The sequence below is a fragment of the Neofelis nebulosa genome, chromosome 7 (genome assembly GCF_028018385.1).
Source record: "Neofelis nebulosa isolate mNeoNeb1 chromosome 7, mNeoNeb1.pri, whole genome shotgun sequence".
NCBI classification, from domain to species: domain Eukaryota; kingdom Metazoa; phylum Chordata; class Mammalia; order Carnivora; family Felidae; genus Neofelis; species Neofelis nebulosa.
Window position 1 is genome coordinate 122,886,194 of NC_080788.1, and position 9,066 is coordinate 122,895,259.

The 9,066-nt window shown below is 46.1% G+C and overlaps 1 long non-coding RNA gene across 7 annotated transcripts in view; it reads right to left on the reverse strand.

Annotated features, from left to right (window-relative positions):
• Positions 1-9,060, reverse strand: part of LOC131517554 (uncharacterized) — a 30,370-nt gene extending 21,310 nt beyond the window's left edge. For 2 of the 7 annotated variants that reach the window (XR_009264652.1, XR_009264651.1), the window contains exons 1-2: positions 8,737-9,054; positions 5,084-5,274 (exon numbers count right to left, since the gene is read on the reverse strand). This is a non-coding gene — a long non-coding RNA (uncharacterized LOC131517554). Of the gene's footprint in view, positions 1-5,083; positions 5,275-8,736 lie in introns of all 7 variants that reach the window. The other 5 variants (XR_009264649.1, XR_009264647.1, XR_009264646.1 and 2 more) reach the window with 5 other exon arrangements.
• Between the last annotated feature and the right edge of the window lie 6 nt (positions 9,061-9,066).

The following is a 9,066-nucleotide window of genomic DNA, read 5'->3' on the forward strand; positions in this document are numbered from 1 at the left end:
GAAGGCTGTGCCCAGCACGAGTGACCATTATAAAAACACTGTTCTCATAGGGGACACACATGCGGATGAGGTACCCTTTTATAAGGGGTTGTGAAGAGTAGACCACCAATGGGGAGGTTGCAATGGGAGAGCATCATGGATCTGCCATGAACCAGATCCCTCAGGGGCATCAAATCACTGAGGGTGAGTTAGTAGGAGGAGGGGACCAGGAGAAAGTTCTTTACGCCTTCAAGAGGGCTCAGAACTAAGGAAATTTATGTCTGGATGTCAATACGACAACCCACAGGCTGGCGAAGGCTGGTAGTGGGATGTTGTAAACACTGGACTTTATTCTTCTAGTATGTCATTCAACCTCAAAAATTCTGTCTTTAGTGAAGATGCCCTGAAACATGTTTACAGTGCAGACTCTTCCAAGTGCAATTATTTGGGGCACGCATCTCCATAGCTGATTGCCCTGTCTCCCCCCACCTTTCCAGGAAGCACCCTAATAGGGGGGCACCTCTCAGAAACTCTTCCCCGGGGTAGCAGCTGGAGAAGTCAAGCTGCAGGGTTTGGGGTAGGAGGAAAATAGGTTTTGTCCTGTATTAAGGTAGAGTACCAGAGATGATTTACTAAAGGCTTCTGACTGACTAGGTTACTAGGCAATGATTTTTGCTATTTCAACTGACATTGGAATGAGAGGCAATACAGGGTATAAACTGCAGGGGAAAGGATTTAGATCAGAGCAATAAAGGATTTCCTAACATCAAAGGGACACAGACGCTCTGCTCTTGGCCCATTCCTAAAGGTAAGTAGAGAGACCTCCCTGGTCTGCCAGCCTCCCGGGTCTAGTTGAAGGGTTAGACACATCTCTTCCTGAACTCCCACCCTCTACCTGAACTCACTGCTCTTCTGTCTCTGTTCCCAGTCCTCATTATAGCACCTAACAGAACCGACTGGTGACCTGCTCAGGGGTAGAAACTGTGTTATTCTTTACCATGTCCCTGACCCTTAGGAGACACACAGCACATGGTAAATGTTGGTTGGTTTGATCATAAGTGAAGAGCTGCCTGGGGTCAATATGCTCATGCTCAGTAGAATGGTGGGTGTTAGCACTTCTGGAGTTTCATCTGCAGAGCAGGCCAGCAGGAACTACCGAGAAGACGAGAAGACGTGTGAGGATAAAATCAAGAACAAGAAGGCAAACATCAATACAGTGTCTCCTTTTGTCTGGTCCTCCTCTCCCTTCTGCCCCCTTTCTTCTGCCTGCCGTCGGATCTGGAAGCAAAGGTCAGATGCTCTGTGTGAACACAAGAGGTCTGGGTGATTTCTTGAGAATGGCAAAAGATCCGAGGGAACTAGATGGTGGAGACGATGAGTGAGACACCAGTCCCGCACTGGATCTGGGGAAGGCGAGCACAGAAATCACAGTGTGCTAACAGAAGGTGGTGGAGGAGAACGCTGGTGCCACAGCCCAGCTGCCCTCAAAGGCTTCCTCTTTTCTTTGTGGATTCCAGATGGAGTCCACTCAGGAGGGGCAGCTAATGAGGGTGCACAGGGTGTGCACCAAAGCCGTCAGGAACAGTTCCTTCACGCCAGGCCCTGGTACCTTCTTGAGGAAGATGCGAAACCAATCCACCAAGCAAACCAACTCAAGGGAAAGGGGCTGGTCAAACCCCAGGCTCTGTCTAGCAACCATCTTTCCGGTGGGAAAGAACTTCGCTCCAGTGATCAAAAGACTCCCTGATGCAAGATATGGAACATTCTAAAGTCCCTCCTTAAGTGGACAGAGGCTGATGGCACTGCTGCAAAGTAGACAAAGAAAGGCAAGGGGCTTCTTTTAAACTGGAATGTGCAGAATAGAGGTGGGAAGGCTGTGAGCATCTCAGCAGCAATTATGCAGAAAGACCGCGGTACAGACGCAGGGCAGCGCTGCGCCAGCCGACAACACTGGCGGTGTCACATCCAACACGAGCTGGGTAAGAGCTGCTAATTACTGAGATGCCAATAAGAGTGAGGTCTTAAAAGTGATTTTGAACTGATTGCAGCTTTTTGAACGGATCGTCGCTATAAGCTATAAAGGAAGGAATCTAAATAAAAGTGAAAAATCCTTTGATCAAACACAAAGGAACCCTTCCAAATAAAAATACCTTTATTTTTCATACACATCATAGCTGTCTGCTTCACACGTGTAAACAACAGATTTATACACATCTACTAAACACAGACGTTCCCTGAGACAGGGACTACACTTGTTCTTCCTTATAACTCTTTATAGTATCTGGTATAGTATCCTGTATATAGAGGATGCTTACTGAATTGAATTTAATCGAAGCAATTGCTATGTTAACAGTTTGATTAGATGACTGTCACTTTATAAAATGAGTACTAGGGTGAAGCAATACAAAAGGCCATTTTAATAACCTTAAATCCAGGAAAACATACCTATTTTTCTGGAGGCCCCAAAGAAATATGCAAATACAGTCATTCTTGAAAGCCAACCACTCTACATTCCACAACAGAGACCATGTTGATTGTGCTGAGTTGCTAGGCAACCACTTGGCAATTCCGTGTGTAACAGAGATGAACCTGTCATCTGCTTTCTTGGCTATATGTGACATGAGGAGACAACAGGTAAAGGACAGCCAAGAACACCTGCACCTGGATGACATAATCACTCCTGAAGTCTGATGACACGAGAAAATCCCCATGCCCTGTCAGAAAGTGCTGGAGGGAGAATTTCATTAAACTATCAGCACAAGACATTCTGGTGAATTTTCTTGGGTTTACCCTGTGGGTTACCCTCTTATCCCTGTCCACAAAGCAGGAGACCAAAAGCACTGCGGTTGTGCGTGTGGATGGCTGTCAATTCAGTCAAGGCTCCAGATCAGCATATCCTGTAACTCCAGCTGGGATGAGATTTTACCCGATAAAAGCAGTCTTTTAAGTCTTAAATGGGACACTCAGCATCTCAAAGAAACCAAAGTTCTGGGTGAATAAACTACACTTTTTTATACCTGAAGAAAATGCTCTTGGTAATTTCTTTGTCTGGATGTGACTTCCCAGACATTTTAGGCAAATGAGTTGCCTTGTAAAGACTTCACTCCACTGTAGGTACTGACATCATTATCTTTGAAATACGCTGAAAACCCAATGAAGCCCTGGAGAATGAATAAGAAATGCCTCAAAGCTTCTCTGGCATTAAGAAAAATGGAAATCAAATTTATTTATTTATTTATTTATTTATTTTTTTAATTTTTTTTCAACGTTTTTTAATTTATTTTTGGGACAGAGAGAGACAGAGCATGAACGGGGGAGGGGCAGAGAGAGAGGGAGACACAGAATCGGAAACAGGCTCCAGGCTCCGAGCCATCAGCCCAGAGCCTGACGCGGGGCTCGAACTCACGGACCGCGAGATCGTGACCTGGCTGAAGTCGGACGCTTAACCGACTGCGCCACCCAGGCGCCCCTGGAAATCAAATTTAAATGCCACTTCAAATTTGGAAGGCCAAGAGTACTCATCTTTTTCATGTGAAGTTTCAAAAGGACCACCTCCTAGATTAAAAAAAAAAAAAAAAAAAGGAATATTTGTCCACTCCCAACTCCCACAAATATATTTGAAACTTCTTGAGAAACTGTTTGCTTTTCAGTCGCCTTTTTAGATTGAATTTTAAGATCTTTGACTCTGGGATCAGGCAATCAGTTGGGAGAGAGAAGAGATTCTGAACTGAGATAAAATCAACCAGGTAGTTTTGATGAACAGCTGGGTAAACCTTCAACCCAACATCTGGTGCCCATTTATCCAACCTGTTGTGATACTGACTTAAACAAGCCCAGCCGGCCAACCCTGTGGAGTAAAACACCAGCCGTGCACATCCAGTGCCTGAAGGAGTGGTGGTGTGTGAGGTTCTGGGCTTGTCTCGGTCTGCAAAGTAAAGACACTACATTACATGGGTCATCTCCACTGACTACTGAGTCTTATGAGGTTCTCCGTGGAATTCCAATTAAAACCAGCCATTCCAATAGAGCTCAGTCAAACCTCAGGCAGGATTCAAGGGTATTCTTGTGCAAATGCCCAGAACAGAAAAGACCTCCAATGATTGGGGAGGGGGTTGGGGGAGTACAGTAGGAACATTGAAGGCTCTGGAATTTCTTTGCCAGAATTACTAAGTGTGGAGCAGAACATACCAGCAACAACCTTCACTCCACCTTTCAACAAGCCCCAGTGACACATACAGTTGTGTGCAAGAGGCCTGGAGGTGGGGCAGAGCAGAGCATGTCAGGGAACCGACAAGAAATCTCCAGTCTGTTCTTGCACCAGTGGCCACCTAAGTGACTCACTTCCCTGGCTGGTAGAGTCTTCCTCTTCTAGATTCTGGTCAGTGACGTGTGAGTGCACTGTTAAATTTTCAGGCATCTGGGGTCCCACTGAAGACAACTCGTTTGAATACTTAATATGTAGTGTTTTTTGCTTTTTGGGAGAAAAACATTAGATGTAATCTCTTCCCTGAAGGAGCTTAGACTCCAGTGGGGAAGAGATAGGTACCCAAGAAATTACAGTGCAAACCAGTCTTGACCAAGTCCTGAGAGACAGCAAGTGTTTAATCTGGGGAATAACTACTACTGTCTGTGTTGAGCTGCTCCTGATCTTGGGCTTTGTAGCCAGCTTCCTATTACTGAAGTGTCAGGTTCCACTAAAAGCCCCAGCTCCAACTGGCTTTCTGCTATGGTGGCCTGTGTGCCCTGCCTTTTGGCAATCCCGTGCCGGGGAACACAGCTGGGATCCGAGGGCTATTCACAGAAGGGAGGAGAGCCAATAAGGCAAGATAGGAGATGTGGCCAAGGAGAACCTACAAGTTAAAAATCAAATGGTTCCACACAAAGGGGGAAATTGAACGGCTTTCTGGGCCATCTAGCAAAAGAGAAGCTGTGAGTGTTAAGTCAAAAACTTCACATTCAGTGGGGGGGGAAGAGGACACTTTTAAAATATTTCCACTAAAAGGATCCTAGATAGATCTAATAGGTAAAAGGCAGCTGCTGAGGGGTTTGGAAACATGTGGTTTGAAATCTGCATGACCTCCCACCCCCACCCCACACCAAATACCTGTACCACGTGCAGAGTAGAGAACCAGATGGAGGTGTTTTCTGCAAAGCTCGCCTCTGTGGTGGCCAGTCTCCATTCCTGGCATCCTTTCCCACACAAGTGCCTTGTGGCTCCCCACTGGCCTCCCCACAGCAGGAAAGGGTGTGGCGGTACCGCTTCCACATTGACATGGGGCCATTCTAGCAGGATGGCTAAAAGCGAGGACACAGGAATTCAAATCCTGCTCCACTACTTACTACTAGGGACCTGGGCAAGTCACATGGCCTCTTTACCATAGTTTCCTCCTCTGTAAAACGAGAATAATAATACCGTAACGGTCCATGGGACTCTGAGGATTAAATTAGTAAATCTAGGGAAAACACTTAAGACAGTGTCTGGCAAATAGTAAGCACTCTGTGTTAGCGGTTGTGAAAAACTCTGTCTTGGTTTCTAGAGTATTTGCATGTTGAGCAATTTTACTTAAAGGAATTTCAGGTACCAGCCAGAAGATGGACAGCTATTTGGGAGGGGCTTCCATTGCCCCTGAAATCAAACCTGTGTCTGTGTATCAACGTCCTGATTGTAACCAAAATGTTATCCATTATTGTTCCCACTCTTCCAGATAGCCCCTAAGAACATGAGCCCAAAACCAGCCTGGCTGATGGGGGCCTAGTCACCTGACTGCTAAGAAAAAAAGGAGTCTGCATCCCGCTCTCACCCACTTCTGCCCCTGCCAGCCTGGGAACTCTGGATCCCTCTGCCCATGCACAGGCTGGAGCCCCCGACCTCTTCTCTTACTGACTCACGGCTCTGGGTCTCCGCAACATACACACGCCTACCATCCCAGCAAATCCTCTTATAACACTGAAGTGGTCAGTGCTAACAATGCTAGATTCAGACTAGAGGGTAACTACTTTACAGATGGCCAGACTAAGGTTTGGAAAAATAAAATAGATGGTTCTCAAACGCTAGTCCTTGGGATGATGTTTTCACTGATCCTCAGCAAATTCTGAAAAGTAAGAATCATGCAATGAATTCTTCATAAGGTAGAAATTATTTAGTTTTTAAATCATGAGATTATGGCCTATCTTCCTTCCTGTATATATGTGGGGGAAAATGTTAAAATGCCCTTCTTTTATAAAATGATATTGACAGGAGCTGGGATTTGAAACTCTATCTATTGAATACTTTCACTGCTATTACACTATTTTAATTACTTTAAAATAGGTTTAAACGAACTTTAATTTTATTTACTAAAAAAATTTTTTTTAAGTTTATTTTTGAGAGACCAAGCATGAGTCGGGGAGAGGCACAGAGAGAGAGGGAGACACAGAATCCAAAGCAGGCTCCAGGCTCTGAGCTGTCAGCACAGAGCCCGACGTGGGGCTCGAACTCACGAACCGCGAGATCATGACCTGAGCTGAAGTCAGACGCTTAACCGACTGGGCCCCCCCAGGCACGCCCGAACTTTAATTTTAAATTCAACCTTAAATATTAAAATACGTATTAAAAACTATTTATAAATATTTTAAGTTATATGCCATATTGAATACTTGAAAATATCTTCAAATGAAACTCAGCACAAGGTTGGCTCTTCATGGCATCCTTATGGGATGTGGGACTCAAAAGGCAAGCCCTCACGTGGACGGGGGAGTAACATCTTAATGAAGCAGTCTGGGTCCAAGTGCAGCCTCTGCCTCCAGACTGGCACTCTGTGACAGGAGAAAGGATAAGAAGCCAGTTTGTGAAGCCTTTGAGTGTACCATTTAAGGGAGCAGGACTCCCCCTGCTGGCAGCAGTGGTGACAAAATGAGTCTTGAACTACAGCTGGCACTGAGGACTCCAATTGGAAAGGACTTTACTGCAAGAAGAAACCGTGCTTTGAAACCCCCTCTCTGTCCCAGGAACCTAAACTCACATTTAGGCTCACCTATCAGCAAAGATTAAAGAACTCATGGCACTAGAAAATTATCAACAAAGATGCTATAAACCCTGGTGAATTAACAAAGTCAGGCAATTTTTTTGCATTGGTTTGGCTATATAAAAATACTACCCATTTTCATGAACGGCTTATTTTGTATGACTTTATAGAACAACACTCAGTGAAAATTAAGTCTGTCAGTAAATTGGTCTAATTCATTTGGTTCCATTAGCAAACGTGTCTTTGAAGTTCAAGTCATTGATACAGCATGGATGTCTGCTCATAAGATAGGTAAAATCAGAGAAGTCTGGTTTACTTGCACCTTTGGAGGACTAAAATTATCCTCATGCTTTGGCTTATTTCATTTATTCTCTTTTGCCTGGTATGCCTTATGCCCTCATCTACTTCCATTATTGTAAATCCAACTTTTATCTGTCCTTCTTAAAGCTTTACCTCCGGCTCTCTTCCTCCTCTGACAACAAACAAAAAGCTGAGGGTTTTTTTTTTTCCTCCCTTGATTTTATTAATTAGATTCTATTCCAAATCCTTTGGCATTGATCACATTCTCATATAATTACAGCATGTCTCCCCCATATCAGATTCTAAGCTATCTGAAGACAAAGGATGTTTTATTCCGCCCCCAAAGAAGCAATATAGCTAATGGTTAAGATCCTGGACTTAGTAGTTTGTGTCATCATGAGCATAAACCTCAGTGCCCTCATCTATCAACTGCAAATACCAGCACCGACCTTATAAATTTGCAGAAGCATCATAAGAGAATGATGTAAGGCTGGCTGGCTCTTAATTACTTGATAATTGGTAACTATTGTTTCCACTCCCTCCATCCTCTAAACAAAAGCTTTACATGCTGTAGTCATTCGATTATTATTTGTTGATGGGGCTTATGCTAACAAACACATTCATATGTAAACATGCATTAGCATGAACTGTGTCTAGAGGACTAACGTGATTAACCATGACCTAGCAGCGCTTACAAAGGCTTGGATTACCAACACAGGGCGATTTCCCCGTCCCGGGATCTAGATCAGCGGCGCTGAATACAACTTTTTGTAATGCTGGCAATGAGGTATAATCTGCGCTGTCCAATGAGGTAGCCATTCGTTACATGTGGCCATTGGCGGTTTGAAATGTGGCTAGCTTAATGTCCCCTAGTCATTAGTGGCTACCCTAGCGGACAGCTCTAGAACTTGCCTCCACCTGTCTCTTTAAATTCGCCTGAGAAGGAATGTTTTTCTTTCTTTCTTTTGAGAATGATTTTTTTTTTTCTAATTAGTAACCCTCACTGATCTGACGCAAGAGAACCGATCCCAACCCCCCTCCCCCTTTTTTTTTTCTTTAGGTGTTACACGTGTGCTCATTGCGGCACTTCACCAAAAGCTGGCAGGAGAGCCTGTACCCATATACAACCCGGGAGCTCGGACAGTAGCACCAGACAAAGGGACTCAGACGTCAAATGACATGAAACCATCCAACAGAAATACTGATTGCGTCCCTGCCTCGTGGAGGCCTGTCTCTGGAGGGAGACTGGAACGCAAGCCAACCGCCGCGGCAGGCGTGGCAAAAACGTGAGCAGCTCGTGCGCGCGGGGCTCTCAGACACGCCTCCGCCGGGCCCAGACGTCTGCAAGGGTGGCAACCCCTCCTCCCACGCCTGACGCCACCGCCTCCGCCTCACGTGCACGTCACCCGGCGGGTCCCGGTCCCCAACCCTAAGGGTGTCCCCGCGTACACACCGAGAGAGCCAGTTCCCCCTGGCCAATCTCCACCGGCTCCCACAGGAGAATCACGCCACCTGCCGTCTGCTAGAAGCCCGCCCACCCGCCGCTCCTCCAAACCCCGCCTCAAAGCAGTGCCCCCGCGGCTCCTCGTTCAAGGTCCCCTGTACAAGATGGCGGCGAACGCGCAGAATCAACCATAGAGACGCCCGCCTTCCTCGGAGAGCGCGCAGGCCTCTTAGGGACGTCCGCGGCCCTCGGAGAGGGGTGCCGGCCTCGCCTTCCGGCGAAGGGCCCTTCTAGGAGTACCGCCGACAGTCTCCATGGTGCCGGGTCCTCCGAGCCGAG